This window comes from Trachemys scripta, chromosome 3, assembly GCF_013100865.1.
Source record: "Trachemys scripta elegans isolate TJP31775 chromosome 3, CAS_Tse_1.0, whole genome shotgun sequence".
NCBI lineage: Eukaryota > Metazoa > Chordata > Testudines > Emydidae > Trachemys > Trachemys scripta.
This window is the reverse complement of record NC_048300.1, coordinates 105,744,249-105,760,989: the sequence shown is the minus strand read 5'-3', so window position 1 is coordinate 105,760,989 and position 16,741 is coordinate 105,744,249. Positions and strand designations below refer to the sequence as shown.

At 41.5% G+C, this 16,741-nt stretch overlaps 1 long non-coding RNA gene across 1 annotated transcript in view; it reads left to right on the top strand.

Annotated features, from left to right (window-relative positions):
* Positions 1 to 5,339, top strand: part of LOC117874927 — a 69,073-nt gene extending 63,734 nt beyond the window's left edge. The window contains exon 3 of the long non-coding RNA XR_004645119.1: positions 5,237 to 5,339. This is a non-coding gene — a long non-coding RNA (uncharacterized LOC117874927). The remainder of the gene's footprint in view (positions 1 to 5,236) is intronic.
* Positions 5,340 to 16,741: the final 11,402 nt, after the last annotated feature.

Below are 16,741 nucleotides of genomic sequence, written 5' to 3'. Positions count from 1 at the left end.
ACTGTAACCCCTAGGTCCTTTTCTGCAGAACTGCTGCCTAGCCACTCAGTTCCTGGTCTGTAGCAGTGCATGGGATTCTTCTGTCCTAAGTGCAGGACTCTGCACTTGTGCATGTTGAATCTCAGATTTCTTCTTGCCCAATCCTTTAATTTGTCTAGGTCCCTCTGTATGCTATTCCTATCCTCCAGCATATCTACCACTCATCCCAGTTTAGTGTCATCTGCAAACTTGCTGAGGGTGGTGTTACCACTCAAGATCTTTCTTGCATGGTAAGAGCTAATTTAGACCCCATCATTTTATATGTATAGTTGGGATTATGTTTTCCAATGTGCATTACTTTGCATTTATCAACACTGAATTTCATCTGCCATTATTTTGCCCAGTCACCCAGTTTTGTGAGATCCCTTTGTAGCTCTTCACAGTCTGCCTGGGACTTAACTATCTTGAGTAGTTTTGTATCCTCTGCAAATTTTGTCACCTCACTGGGAAGAGCAAGGTGACAGAGGGAGGGGGGATGGAGCAAGCAGGTGCATGGTCTCAGAGAAGAGGCAGGGAAGGGGTGTTCAGTTTTGTGCAATTAGAAAGTTGGCAACCTTAACATCATATGACAGAATAGAATGATTTTCTTATAGTGAGATTAAGAAACTTTAAAATCCTTTCCTAGTCAAAGAACAAAAAAGTCAACATCCTCCCTGCAGCTATGTATTTGGATAGCCTATCACATGCCGCACACCGTGACTGAGCAGTGATATTATTTTCCCCTGATCGCATTCCTCCTACAGAATTGGAGCAGCCTAAAACTGAGTTTAGAAGGTTCCTCTGCATATCTGCCTCCAGCAAAGCAAAATACAAGAACAAAAACTCTGTTGCTGAAGCTGCCCCTCCAACAACCACATGACAACAACATGGGAAGAGGCAGTGATGGTGATCCTCAGTTCAGCAGAGGGACAAGGATAGAATGTTGTTGTAGGTGAAGCAAGAGGCACAAATAAGGAAAAGCTGCACAGAGACGGATTAGAGCTGTGAAAGGAAGAAACAGTAAACCAAGCCTCCATTTTTAAGGCAGAGAGGAACAATCAAAACAATCTGTTCAGGGAGATGAACACTTTCTATAAACCATCACTGCCACCCTTATAGCTGTAGCTTCCTTACATCAAAAGGCCCTTCATGACTACAATTCAGCCCTCTTCCCATTTCTTGCCCACCTCAGTCTAGTGATCTTTCTCAGACAACAGCTTCTTTGCATCCATCCTCCACTTTTAGGACCTGATTCTCTTCTCACTTTTTCTGAGAAATCAGGATTAATTCCCCTGAAGCCCATGGAGTTACTCACGTAAAACCAGCATAGGTCAGAGAAGAATCGAACCTGCAGTTCCTAGAAACTACCCTGAGCACTACCCACACAGGGTTTGTAGGCAGCTCACAAGAGTCAACCATCTGCTCCCATTATGGACCCTTTTTAGTAATTCTAAAAAGTCAGTCAGCTGGTAGAATTGGCTATGAACTTTCTATGCTGATATATAACTTTAAGAAGTTAAGCATGTACTGTTATAGAAAATATGGATTCACTACACTAGCATGTGGACTCTATCATTAAAAAGGAAAATGATCAAAACTGTTACAAATATTTATAAATTGTATTTTGGGATTGGCACTTGACACTGACATGTGACAAGATGAATAACCACAATCTTTTATTCCCTTTCAGGCCTAAACAGGGGCGGGGTGGGGGTGGGAGGGCAGAAGAGACCACAAAGGGGCTTTCTTGCTTTTATTATGCCCACAGCAACTTTTCAAAAGTCACCCTCTGGTTCAGGATCCAAATCACATGGTATGTCAAACTCATGCCTTGATGCCCCAGGCTCTTTATAAATACTGTCACTCCTTTTAACCTTAGCGGCTAGCCAAAAATTAGTAAATTGTTTGTTAGGAGGAAAAATTGGTGATAGGGATTTTTTTTTTATGCAGTTTTGTTCATTTACAAAGATGTACACATCTGTATCTCTCTGAACGCAGAAAGAATCAAATAGCAGGAAACAGCGTCTTTCACTCATGGCTCTTTTCAGCCTGTCTCCCAACCCAAAAACTTTTCTAAGTTTTCTTCCAGGGCCCTACACTATGCTTCCAGTTGCTTGTTCAGGTTCTCTGTGTGGCTTTGACCTCTCTTTTCTGCCTACACCCAGGCACCTTTATTTAATCAATACTCAGCAAAGCCTCTCCTACCACTAAGCCCAAAACTCCCAGGCAGGTTCACAACCCCTTTTGGCTTGTGATTAACTTATCCTTACTCTAATTGAAGGGTACATTCATATCCAGTCTCAAAGGTTTGTGATTCAGGCAGTCACCATATCTCTCAGTATAACCATGCCCTCTGTTAGAACGCCACCCATCAGCCTGATGGTGTTTAAAATGGTGACACTTTATATGACCCAAACAGAAAGAAAAACAATTTAACAAATGAAAAATTATATTGGGTTAACTATCTACAAGTATGTACAGCGTGTTTCTGTCAGGCTTGTTTCACATCCCCCACTCAAAAGAATTTTATTCCCACCCAAATCTCTTGGGACTTTTCTCTACCTGGACTTCCTTACAGAATGTTCTTAAGGTGTGTTATTTGTTTCTGTGGAACTGGCTGGCTAGGACAGCCCCCTCACAACTTTCTCAACCTCAACTTCTACACATACATTCTCAGTTTCAGGGGGCAGTCATGCTGATATCCTGTCCCCCGATACCTCTTTAGATGGTTTTTATGGATAACTTTGGGTTTCATCCTGGGACACAACTGTTCCTTTACACTACTTTGTGTGTAGGACACTACTGTACAGGGTCCCTCCCACTGTTTATCCAGTTTAGGGCTCCTACCCTTGGCTCTTGTAGGATTATGGAACAAGACCAGGTTCCATCTTAAAAGTTTCCCCACATGACCTTACATCATAGAACCTTTCCATTTTGTCAGAGGCGATCTTCAAATTTTTCCTAGCAAAAGTGATTATTTTTTTCAGTTTGGGATTGTAGGGTTTCTACATAGTCCAGATCTTTGTTCCTCTTCAGGAACTCCATACAAGAGGTTTGCTGGGTCCTTAGCTCATACCCAACCATGAGTGCTACACACTTTGAACTCATTGACAGCTGTTCGATAAGCAGCCCAAAGGAATGGGATACCCTGGTCCCAATTCCTTTGATTCTGTTCCACAAAGTAGCCAACTGAACTCCCGAAGTCCTAGTGAACCTTTCTACCATCCCATCAGACTTTGGGTCTGTTAGGATGGTGAGTTTTATGGATCCCTAGAAGCTCACAGACCTGTTGAAGCACTTTGGATTCAAAGTATCTCCTTTAACTCACCCAGGGCTCCAAATAGAGTGAAGGATTCATTCACGAGGGCCCCTGCTACTGTCTCGGCCATTTTGTGAAGTTGTCCATAGCTACTAGCAATTATTGATTGCTAGTCTCTGAATCAGGCAAGAGCCCAAAAATGGCAATGGCAATGCTCACTATTGCTGCCCTCACAAGATACTGCTGCAAAGGGGCTCTCCCAGTTTTAGGGGGACCCTTCTTTGCAATACAAGCATCACATTTCCTGCACCAATTTTCTATAACCTGCCTGCATTTTACCCAATAGAAGTTCTCCCTTAGCTTGGGTAAGATATTTGCAACCCCAGATGTCCAGCAGTTTTAAGATCATAACTAGTATTCCGTGTTTTCAGATTTTATTTTTCAGGTGGTTTTTTTTGGAAAACTAACACCAGGATGAAAGAAAGAAAGGACTTTCAGAATATACACCATATTTTACTATAGTATAATTGAAACTTTTTAAATTTACAAAGGTATCTGTGTCTTTCACAGTTGTTTTTCCAGAAATTCTGGTTTGTGTATACTCATGTAATTTTCTTCAGGGTGTCCTCACTCATGTTGAGCTTGCGGTCTTGAAGGTAGTCCAACTTTGAAAATAAATGTTCTGCAGCAATAGATACAGGGTGCTTTCTTTTCCACTTGGCTGAAGTTGAGAAGTATGTCTTGATGACTGTTCCAAAAAGCCAACACATCCAGTTTCACATTGTCAGGGTTAGGTATATTTGTAAGTAGTAAATTCCCCTTTCAGATTTGGAATTTCATCTTTAGGGGCAAACGGTTGAAACACTCTGGCATAATAGTAGAAGTCTGCTGCAAAAAATTCACCTTGAGAAAGTGGTGCTACGCCTGGATGACATTCCAAACAGCAACAAACACTTTGGTGTTCAGATTACAGGTCACAGTCATCTCCCATTTCTTGCAGAGCATTGTGTTGAAGGTTTTGAACACTTTTTTTGGCTTTTCTCGTGTTCCAGAGTCCGAAGGATTTTCGGATACAGCAGGTTCTCTCGCTGTATGTTTCTTCTTCAGCTTTTGTACTCAATTCAACTGAGATTTTGGTTGTCAGGATCCGGTAAATGTCAGTATTGGAAAACCTGTTGGCAGTAGTCAGAGAAAACTCAAGTGTTTTCTGGGTGTCACACAGTGATTCCAAGTTTTCAACAATGAACATTACCTTGGTGAACAAAATCTAGCAGTCATTTTGGTTATTGGCCAGTCTATTCAGAGTTTCTGCTTTAGAACTAAACAACTCTGGGTGATCTAGAATATGCATTAGCACCACCCACACATCATTTACATGACGGACAGCGAAGGGCAAGCTCATCCACCCATGTAGAACTACTAGGCTAGGTAATCAGCAGTCAGCTCTACACTTGTCTTGCACTGTGTAAAACAAAGCCTTCAGCTTGTTCGCATGCTTGAAAATGGCCCCCAATCCAGTGATGTAAGATTTCACGTCTTTCATTTCTTTTGTAGCAGTAGCTGCTGACAACACAACATTTGTTAGATGAGCAAGACAGGTAATATGTAGCAACTCTGGTTTCTGATGGAGTTTAATCTCCTGTGCAAACTTAGCCATGTAGGAAGCAGAATCTGTTAGTTGTGGCCACATTTTCCCAAATTACATGGTACATTTCAAACATAGCCATTTTGTCAATGCAGCAATAATTGACATCAGCAGAGGGGGGGGGGGTGAACATCACATCAACACAAAACAATGCAGGTTTATTCTCTTTGAAATAATAAAAAAAGGCCAAGAGTCAGACAGTCCAAAGCATCAGGAGACTAGTCAAAAAAAAAAAAAAAAAAAAAACTAAACGTCACAGTTCTATCAATTCATTCCATCTGTTTAGATACTAAAACATCTTTTTTTTTTTTCAGATACTTACGAGTGAAGTTGTCTGCATTAGGAAGGGTTTTTGCTGCTGGACAGTATTGCCACACAACGTCGTCAATAGGTCCCTCTGTAATTAACAGCGGTTGTCCAGTGAAATAAAGAGCAAGCACAAATTCATTTAAACAATCGTGTTGTGTCCTCTTTTTCAGTAAAGTCTTAGTGAAAGCTCCTGATATTAACTGTTTATTCCAAAGCTCACTTTCTTCTTTACATTTCTTGTATCCTTTGTGCAGTGGTTTCTCCCACCTCCTATATAATATTTCAACTTTAAACCTCTTTGATGTGTAGCAAAATCAGAGCTGGGTCACTGTGACATACAGGCTCATTTGGGATTCACTACTCTGTCTCAGCAATTCTTGTCAGGCCTGACATACTCACTACACCTCACACACTGGTGTCATGATATTTATCTAAAAGGTGACAGGTAGTATATCATTTGAAAGCTAACCCCACACTTGTCATCAATGTTACTGAAATGTTTAACTCTGTAGATGAAGAGCAACAGAGGGTCCTGTGGCACCTTTAAGACTAACAGAAGTATTGGGAGCATAAGCCCTTACCCACGAAAGCTTATGCTCCCAATACTTCTGTTAGTCTTAAAGGTGCCACAGGACCCTCTGTTGCTCTTTATCTACAGAGTTAAACATTTCAGTAANTTTAGATACAGATTATATAACCACACTGAATTAAGGTACACTGAATTGGTCAAGCCAGCTAAAACTCATTACTTGATACCAATGAACCTCTGGCTCTAGGTTTCTCTTAGGGTCACATCTTCCCCCTTACAAAGCTGCAGGAGAATTAGCCAATGACTGAACTGGAAGCAGCAGGTCAGAACTGTCTTACCTGATCAGGGCATCTGCTACCATATTTTTTCACCTTTATATAGAAGAAACCTATTTTTGTCACCTTTTGTCAGTTTACAGTCTCCAGGACATAATATCAGACAATCTATAATTTCATCTACAGATATCAGAGGGGTAGCTGTGTTGGTCTGAATCTGTAAAGAGCAACAGAGGGTCCTGTGGCACCTTTAAGACTAACAGAAGTATTGGGAGCATAAGCCCTTACCCACGAAAGCTTATGCTCCCAATACTTCTGTTAGTCTTAAAGGTGCCACAGGACCCTCTGTTGCTCTTTACAGATTCAGACCAACACAGCTACCCCTCTGATATCTGTAGATGAAATTATAGATTGTCTGATATTATGTCCTGGAGACTGTAAACTGACAAAAGGTGACAAAAATAGGTTTCTTCTATATAAAGGTGAAAAAATATGGTAGCAGATGCCCTGATCAGGTAAGACAGTTCTGACCTGCTGCTTCCAGTTCAGTCATTGGCTAATTCTCCTGCAGCTTTGTAAGGGGGAAGATGTGACCCTAAGAGAAACCTAGAGCCAGAGGTTCATTGGTATCAAGTAATGAGTTTTAGCTGGCTTGACCAATTCAGTGTACCTTAATTCAGTGTGGTTATATAATCTGTATCTAAAAGGTATCATGTAATAGGTCACTGGAAAACTAATAACTCACTGATCATTAATATTCTTGCATTATGTATATACGTGGTACGTATTAAGCGTTTTGGTTTTTATGAGAATGACGACTAAAATGTGTTTAAACCACTCAGGTCAGGGGGAGTTGGTAGACAGGTCTGCCCTAGACAAAGGAATGAGCATTTCCTCTTCTGACCAACCCAGTCATCAGGCAGAGACAATGAAGGACCATTTACATAAGGTAAGGTAATCAAATCAATCTAACAAGTGGGGGAAGAGACAGCATGGGATCCACATCCCAGCAGGATAGAGAAGCTTGGTCTGGGTTTTGCTTTTCAAAAAATACATTTCAAAGATTTACTGGCCTATAAAATGCAGGTGGGGTGGGGTGGGGGAGAAGAGAGAACTGAACTCAAGTGATAATCAGCTGATTGTATACTATATTAGTGTATTATAAAAGTATTGGAATGAGGCTTTATGGAAGCCTATGGCACACTAGTGATTAATAGCATTGTAAAATGGATGTATTAACTCTATTGGGAATCATGAATATTCATTAATTTTAGATGTTACAGTCTGTGTCTAAACAGAGGGAGACAGGTCTCTCCCAGACAGCAGGGAACATTAGTTATTTACCTGTCATATGTAAATTATGCATGGTGGAATTAAAACAATGGAAGCCTTATTTACATACAGGAGGATGGGAAGCCTATAGGAAGGGAAGAACAATGAGACCATCCTGTCTCTTGAAATAAAGTCATTGAACTTAGAGAGATAAGAACATCAGAACAACCACACTGGGTCAGACCAAAGGTCCATGTAGCCCAGTATGCTGTCTTTCAACAGCAACCAATGCCAGGTGCCCCAGAGGGAATGAACAGAACAGGTAATCACTGAAATGATCAATCCCCTGTTGCCTATTCCCGGCTTCTGGCAAACAAAAGCTAGGGACACCATCCCTGCCAATAGCCATTGATGCACCTATCCTCCATGATATTATCTAGTTAAAAAAAAACCCCTTTTATAGTCTTACCTTCACAACATCCTCTGGCAAGGAGTTCCACTGGTTGACTGTGCATTGTGTCAAGAAATACTTCCTTTTGTTTTAAACTTGCTGCCTATTAATTTTGTTTGCTGACCCCTAGTTCTTGTGTTATGTGAAGAAGTAAATAACACATCCTTATTTAATTTCTCCACACCAGTCATGATTTTATAGACCTCAATCATACCCCTCCTTAGACGTCTCTTTTCCAAGCTGAAAAGTCCCAGTCTAATTAATCTCTCCTTGGATAGAAGCGGTTTCATACCCCAATCATTGTTGTTGCTCTTTTCTGAACCTTTTCCAATTCCAATATATCTTTTTTGAGATAGGATGACCACATCTGCACACAGTATTCAAGATGTGGGCATACTATGGATTTATATAGGGGCAATATATTTTCTGTCGTATTAGCTATCCCTTTCTTAATGATTCCCAACATTCTGTTAGCAAAGACAGAGCCATTTATGCATCCATCACTAGACAAACTTAACAGGCCAGAGCTCTTGCAAGCTGAGAAAGATGGGTACTTCAACCCCCTCGCTGGTTGAAGTCTCCGGAAACTGAATGTAGGTGAGAAATCTGCTCAGTCAAAGATCTTCCACCTAGGGAAGGGAAGCCAGCAGCTTGTACTGCTGTGCAAGGTCCTGAGGGGAAAAAAAAAGCCATCTTGAACAAGGTTTGCACCTCGCTAGATTAAGTTTTAGATTTTAAGATGCATGTTTTCACTTTTATTTGCTTATAACCATCTCCACTTTTATATCTTTTACTTGGCATCACTTAACTTATGTCCTATCGTTAATCAATGTGTTTTATGGTTATTATAAACCAACTCAGTACTGTGGTTGTAGGGAAGGGCATATTTACACCAGTTATTTAATAAGCTGCAACATGCTTTTGTCGCTTTAAACAAGCAAAGAAACTTATTTCTCTGAGTAGTCCAAATGAGGAGTGGATGCTTCAGGGCACACAGCTTGGGGAAATTTGGGACTAGGAGTGTGTGGAGGTCATTTTGCTAGTTGTAAGCAAGGCTGGTGGAAGCCAGAGTGGGGCAGTGGGGTTGTAGACAGGCTACTGAAGTCGGAGCTGCTAAACCAGGGCTGTCTAGCACCCAGACACTTAGGATATCTACATCCTTGAAGGCTAGTTGTGAGCATGCTTGTGTTGTTGTGAGCATCCCAGGCTGGGAGCTACAGCAGCAGGGTGTTACAGGTCAGATGGTGATACAACCCTTCCTTGGTCTGGCTTGCATTCAAGAATGCCATGACAGGTCACCTAAGTTGGCTGCTCGTAATCCCCCTTTCAGTCCCTTCCAGCCATCAATTTGAGCTACAATGTCTAATTGAGCCAAATAAGCCTCCCAGGAGTTCTTCCCTCAGAGATAGCTCTTGCCTTATTCAAGCTGACACAACCCAATCTCTCCCCTCTGGGCCTTTGTGGGTTACAAATGGGGTAAAAAGCTATTGTAAGGATCAAGTCTTGAGCCAGCCAAAGGAGTTGAATAAGTCCTCATCCTGGTGGCTGCCTTCCCCTGTGGTCTGTGATCCTTTGATTTCCTTCAGGATCTAAATTTTCAGCTCCTTAAGTCCTTGCTTCAACTCTTCTAGGTTAGCAGGTTCCAAATTGGCTAAAGCCTGGTTTGGTCACCACTATTTCTTGGTAAAAACTTCTTGTTGGTGGCCATCCATTCTACTATTCCAGCCTGAGTGTGTTGCAGTTGTGTTTCCCAGTCTGTCCAAGCACTTTAATTGCTGCTCCAACAGGGATTTCAGCTCAGCCCGCAAGTCCCTCTGAGGCTTTTCTGGGAAACCTCCAGATCTTGTTTTAGGTCTTGCTTTAATTCATTTTGGCCATCTTTAATTTCTGTGAGTGCTGCCATCATTTGCTTCAACTTGGTTCAACAGTTATACTAGTTCACAATCTCACTCCTTGGAAACTGGATCCCACTCTGAACCTATTTTGATTCAAACAGCTAGCCAAAAAATTAGGGTCTAGTGGATGATTCTGGTTAGGAGTAGAAATTGGAGATAGTCAGGTGTTTCTTTGATACAGTTTTGATAATTTCCAAAGAAAGTCCAAAGTCCTGTGTCTCTGAACACAGAAGGAATCAAACAGGAAACCGCTTCTTTGCTCACAGCATCAAAACAAACCATACTTTTCAACCTTCTCCCTGACCCACAAACTTCTTCCAAGATCAGACACCAGACTTGCAGCAGCTCCTTCTGGCTGTTCATGTGGCTTGCACCGATCCTCTGTTCTGCCAATTTCTTTCTCTCTCTCACTCACACACACACACACTTCTGCAAAAGCTCCTGGGCAGGTTCAAATATTCCTTTTGTTTTAGGTGGGGGCTTTTCCTTACAGTTACGTTAACTGAAGGGTGCCTTCACACCAATCAAATCTTAAATGAGGCTTTAGCTTAACCCATAACAAGATTTCACTCAGATTATAATATTGAAAAAAGTCTGCATACGTTTAATTTTCATGTCCGCTAACATGAAAACACAACAAACACCAACAATTTGCTCTAAGTATATATAATCTCATGGACAAAACACCCTGGGAATACTCATTCCTCACTGTACATTTTTACAAGCATGTGAAATATTTTTGGCCCTTCCTTCAAGAGACATTACTGTTTCCTGTCCATTGTGATCACATCTCTTTGAACAGGGCCAGCCCAAAGATTTTAGAAACATTTTTACACAACATGATGCTTTGGTGGGCCTCCAAATGACTCATTTTATGATCCAAGGCAGAGGCGAATCTTCCACTTGTGCTGGGATCGGTGTAGTTATCAACGTTTAAAAATGTTTTCAAGAGTCATTTGTCAAAATAAGCTGGGAATTTGGGAGTCAATGGATTGCCAAGTTGTTAGAGGTTTTGGGTGCATTTTGGTGAATGTTAGCACTTTATAAGCCAAAATTAATCATTTCTACACTGCTGTGATGTAGCATTATCTTCCTCATTTTACAGATGGTATAGTAGACATAGGAAACTAAGGCTAAGTTTCACTGATGTACTGCCAACATTTGTAGATCCCTTGGATGTATGCATGCTTGGCTGCTTGCAATGGCCCTGCAAATACCAACCAAGAGCAGCAGTGGCTATGGAAAAAGTGGTGCACTATAGAGAGGTATCCCAGTGTGTCCTGTGTCACCATTTGGTGCAATGCCTTATGCGACATTTTCACAATGCTTTGTGGGATACTAATGATTCGCCCATAGATTCCTAGGAACTAGGAGTCAAGTTCACAAGCCTCTTTACCTTCCTAGGTTACTCAGGAGCAGGCAACTCACACCTGTTGCCTGGGTGCCTTATGTCATTAAGGATAATGGAGATTCAAGGGGGGTCCCAGCTGAGATGGGGAATTGGGTGGAAATCCTCTAATCACCCCTCTGCAGAAGTCCTCTTACTCATATGAATATTTATAGTTGGTGGTGCCTCCAGAGAAACACATACTGTACACCCCTACAGATATGCCTCAGTTGTCTCCAGGAACAAAAAGAATAAATATTTATACAGGCAATAAACACCCAAAATAGAAAATTTTATTTAAAAGTTATCAGAGCAACATACAATGGCAAATGCAGTAGATTAAAGCAGGATTAATTATTTTAACTTTAAGAGGTCAGGCGGTAGCACTTCTATAGTTTAGCTAATGGCTGCAGATTTCAACAGCAACATAAACCTAACCAACAAACATCTTAGCATTATACACAGATCCACCCCATTCCTGAGTGCAGAGTCTCCCTTAAGTTTATAGTCCTGGGCTCTCTTTCGTGCATTGGCGTGCTGGAGTTCAGGCCAGTGCTCTGTAAATCTGGCAAAGGCGATCCAGTTGAAATAAAGGAGTGAGGTGATTTTGAACTGTGATCAGTTTAGATTGCACAGTAATAGCTAGTAATATAGATGGTTGTATCAGAGCAATAGCCTGTGAATCTGATCATACAATGAATCCCTCCCTCTTTTCTTCTTAGACTTAAATGTAGCCACATAGCCTTAACACTGCATCTTCAACACAGAGCATGGCCTCAGGGCAACTCACTCTTTCCTCAAATCATCTGAGCGTCAAATTTAGTTCTTCTATGCAACCAACAATCTCCAGCTTCTGCTCTTAATGCCTAGCTGGGAAGAAAGTCTGTGAGCTGGGGCCCAGTACTAGCATGTTGTCAACAGTAGCTCAGTCTTAACCCTGGTCGCGTATCTTTAACCCCTGCAATTCAACAAAAGGGCTCCATCACAGCTTTTCTTTGCCTAAACCCCAAAAAGGAGCAGCAACTCTCAGTTTGAGGCGGGAAGCCCAGTCCAGTTCCAGAGGACCCCCACCATGGGATCTATAGTCCTTGAAAGTCAGTGTCTAGTACATAGAGGTCCATCTAAGCAGAATGCCTCTGATAAGAGTTCAGTGGCTCCTCAAATAGCGGCCTACACCATTTCCTCCATCCCATAATGCTTGTTCCATCCCATAATTTTTGCGTTGTTTTTATAACTCCCATAGTCCTGTGCTCTGCTTTTTAGTCTCCGCCATATCTCTGGAAGAAGCATGGATCTTGCAGAGCTCAATGCAGTTCTAGTGACCATTTCCAATACAGAACGCACAATTCTCATGTGTTTGTGGGACTTCAAGTGCTATAATAACAAAACAATTTGACAGCTTCCTTTTCTTTATCATCCTTTCCCAATTCTAGTAACCTGTGCAATGGGACAAAGACAGGAATGGCTTAAAAAGCAAGGATTTGAAATTAGAAGGTGTGAAAGTCCTCCTTTGAAGTCTTTCAAGTTCAACTTTGATATTTTTTCTTATGGGTTTGTTTGTTCAGTAGTTTTTTTTTAAACGGTTATTGTTTTAACACTAAGGCTTGGTCTACACTACCCGCCCCAATTCGAACTAAGGTACGCAACTTCAGCTACGTGAATAACGTAGCTGAAGTCGAAGTACCTTAGTTCGAACTTACCTTGGTCCACACGCGGCAGGCAGGCTCCCCCGTCGACTCCGCGGTACTCCTCTCGCCGAGCTGGAGTACCGCAGTCGACGGCAAGCACTTCCGGGTTCGACTTATCGCGTCCAGACTAGACGCGATAAGTCGAACCCAGAACTTCGATTTCCAGCCGTCGAACTAGCTGGTAAGTGTAGCCAAGGCCTAAGATTTATAAAGTTATTGGAACTATTTCCCCTTAAATGCAACCTAATATCTATTAGAATGAAGCTACTCCCTCATCTTAAATATTTCTATTTCATATTTGCACTACATAAATTACACTGTGACATCACAGAATCTGTTACAACCTGATAACAAGGAATGCCAGTTTACACTTATTGGACTTTTGACTTTTACCTAGTTACCAAAAATGTATTACTAGCACTGAATAAAGATGATTATTGTAATAACTCACTCAATTAGAGTTCAAATAAAAACAAATGATAAATTAATAATAATCCTATTTATTTTACCCTTTGAGCAGGTTTCCTGCATTGTAATAGTGAATATTTCTTAGGCCCTGGTTTTGCCATAGAACCTACATAGAACTCATTGAAAAAGCAGAGCCCTTATATTTTGTTTCAAATAAGCTTCGGACCAACAAGTACATTAGTTACTCCATTTTATTTAATTAGACTATACTTTGTTTGATTTTCCCCCCCACACGTAATCATGAAAGCAACTAGTCACAAGAGACTTAAAATATTACATGTTCATTATTAGCCTAAACTTTTTAGAGCAATACAACCACTATGAAGTTATTGGTCTTCACTGCCAAATAGAGATTTTTTTTACCCCTTTCCCACCAGACCATTGCCCCTTTTAGTAGCAAAGACTATCTTTCAGGGTCTCTACGTGGAATCCAGTTCACCTGTGGATCTGGGATGTCTTCAAGATAGGAGTAAACTGTTTCCCTCATGAAGACCCAGCTGTAAATACCATCTTCAGGAGGCACAATGATACATGCACCCTGACAAGACAGGCTAAAACAAAAAAAGTCTCCACCTAAATAAATACATCTAAGTACAGAATAGCCAATGACAGTACCTGCAGGGCTGCTGTTCTGATGGCCCCTTTCAACACAGCCATATTTTTATTCATCAGCATCAAAGCATCTTCAGGAGAAACAGATATTTTGGGGTCCTCTGACAATATAATCAAGTGCTTGTATACTGCTGCAATGTAGCTGTCCAAGGCACAGGCCTTAAGGACAGACAGAATAAAAGCTGCAGTGTAAACATAAGGCTGGGAATAGACCATGTTTGAAGCTTGGGAGTTGCTCAAAATGACCGCAAGAGCAGGCAAGGCTAGGGGACTAAATCAGAAAACTGATTGCCTCACTTTGGAAACCTCCATTACCTATTTAATCAAGGGATTCTGTTACAGGAAGTCCACATTGTGCAACACAGTTACCACATCTAGAAAGTCTTACACCATAGGGTTACCATACGTCCGGATTTTCCTAGACATGTCTGGCTTTTTGGGCCTCAAATCCCCGTCCAGGTGGGGAAATCCCAAAAAGCCGAACAGGTCAGGGAAAATAGGGAGGTGCTCGGCCGGGGGCTGGCCTGGGGGTGCGGGGCCGGCAGTGCTGGGCGGGGCCGGGGGTGCTGGGCCGGCACCCCAGGGCCCGAGCCGAGCCGGGCTGGGGCCAGCCGCCGGAGGGAGCCGCTCGGTTGGGGGGGGAGGGGGGAGAGAAGGGGAGCAGACTGGGCCGCACCTCCTCCCCCACCCCCCCAGCTTACCTACTGCCTGCTTCAGGCTTCCCACGAATCAAATGTTTGCGGGAAGCAGGGGAGGGGGCAGAGACTTTTGGGAAGGGGTGGAGTTGGGGCATGGGCGGGGTTGGGGGCAGGCCCAGGGCCCTGTGGAGTGTCCTCTTTTTGGACACTCAAAATATGGTAACCCTATACACCATAAAGGACAAAAGGCCTGCACAAGTAATGTTGTGCCATTTTAATTACCTTTTTGTTGACATAGAAGTCACTGGGCAAAAGCTGCAGAAACACTGCAGTGCTGATTTAGAAACAGCAAGTCTATGGCAGAGCCAATAGTGTGAATTCACTCACAGCTAGCTAGCCATCCCAGTAGAAAAACAAGTAGGGGGAAATTATAGCAGGATCTAGTTACTCTTTACCTTGTTACTTTACTTTACTTGTTACTTTATACTAAATTCTTCTGCCTTAGATCAGTGTATTTAAGGAAGTAGGATCGTTTGCATGAGTAAACCAAATAGGATTTAACGGCAGGAGATAAAAGCTGAAAGCTGGAACACCTAGGAACAACATTTTAATAAATAAAACCGATTTTAAAAATATTGTAGCTAATACAGTTAGACAGCCTTGAGAACAATATTTCAGTAAAGAGATCTGGTTAACCTGTTTGGGCCCAGAACCATTTTAAGACCAAAAAAAGCCCCAGAACATTAGGTTCTAAAGTTGGACAGATGACCAAAATTATACAAAATAGGTGAGAATCTAATACTAATGAAAAACCCATGCAAACCGAGCTTTCACTGGCCATTCCAGATAATAAATAGCTTTATTACTAAAACCACCCAGAAAACACTGCTCCAAAGTAGTACAGAGAATGAAAAGGATACATACACTACAGCTAACTGAGAGCAACATAATACTTATGAAAAAAACAGGCCAAACTAACCTTTAGCTGCCCATTCTGGGCAACAAAGTAGTTTTGTATTAATAAAGCCACTAGGGCTGTTGATTAATCATAGTTCACTCATGTGATTAATAACGTTAATTAGTATTCTATTGTTTAACAGTGCAATTAAAACTGATTAATTGCGATTAATTTTGTTTTAGTTAAATATTTTGGATGTTTTTCTACATTTTATACACACACACACAATTCTATGTTGTAATTTAAATCAAAGTATATATTACAAATATTTGCTCTGTAAAAATGATATAGTATTTTTCAATTCACCTCATACAAGTACTATAGTGCAACCTCTGTTGTGAAACTAACTTACAAAGTCGATGTTTGTGTTATATAACTGCACTCAAAAGGCAATGTAAAACTTCAGAGCCTACACGTCCCCACAGTCCTACTTCTTGTTCAGCCAATCGCTAAGACAAGCAAGTTTGTTTACATTTACAGGAGCTAATGCTGCCCTCTTCTTTACCATGTCACTAGAAAGCGAGAACAGGTATTTGCATGGCACTTTTGTAGTCAGCATTGCAAGGTATTCATATGCCAGATATGCTCAATGTTCATATGCCCCTTCATGCTTTGGCCACCGTTCTAGAGGACATGCTTCCATGCTAATGACGCTTGTTAAAAACACCTACCCACCCACACACCCCATTAGTAAAATTTGTGACTGAACTCCTTGGGGGAGAATTGTATGTCCCCTGCTCTGTTTTACCTACATTCTGCCATATATTTAATGTTATAGCAGTCTCGGATGCTGACCCAGCACATGTTCATTTTAAGAACACTTTCACTGCAGATTTGACAAAACACAAAGAAGGTACGAATGTGAGATTTCTAAAGATAGCTACAGCTACACTATTGGTCCCAAGGTTTAAGAATCTTAAGTGCCTTCCAAAAATCTGAGGGATGAGGTGCAGAGCATGCTTTCAGACGTTTTAAAAGAGCAACACTTCAATGTGGAAACTACAGAACCCGAACCACCAAAAAAGAAAATCAACTTTGTGCTGGTAGCATCCGACTCAGATAATGAAAATAAACATTTGTCGGTCTGCACTGCTTTGGATTCTTATCGAGCAGAACCTGTCATCAGCATGGATGCATGTCCCCTGGAATGGTGGTTGAACCATGAAGGGACAGATGAATCTTTAGCGCATGTGGCATGTAAATATCTTGCAATTCTGGCAATATCTTGAAAACGCCTGTTCACACAGTCAAGTGATATTGGAAACAAGAACCGGGCAGTATTATCTCCTGCAAATGTAAACAAACTTGTTTGTCTGAGCGATTGGCTTAACAAGAAG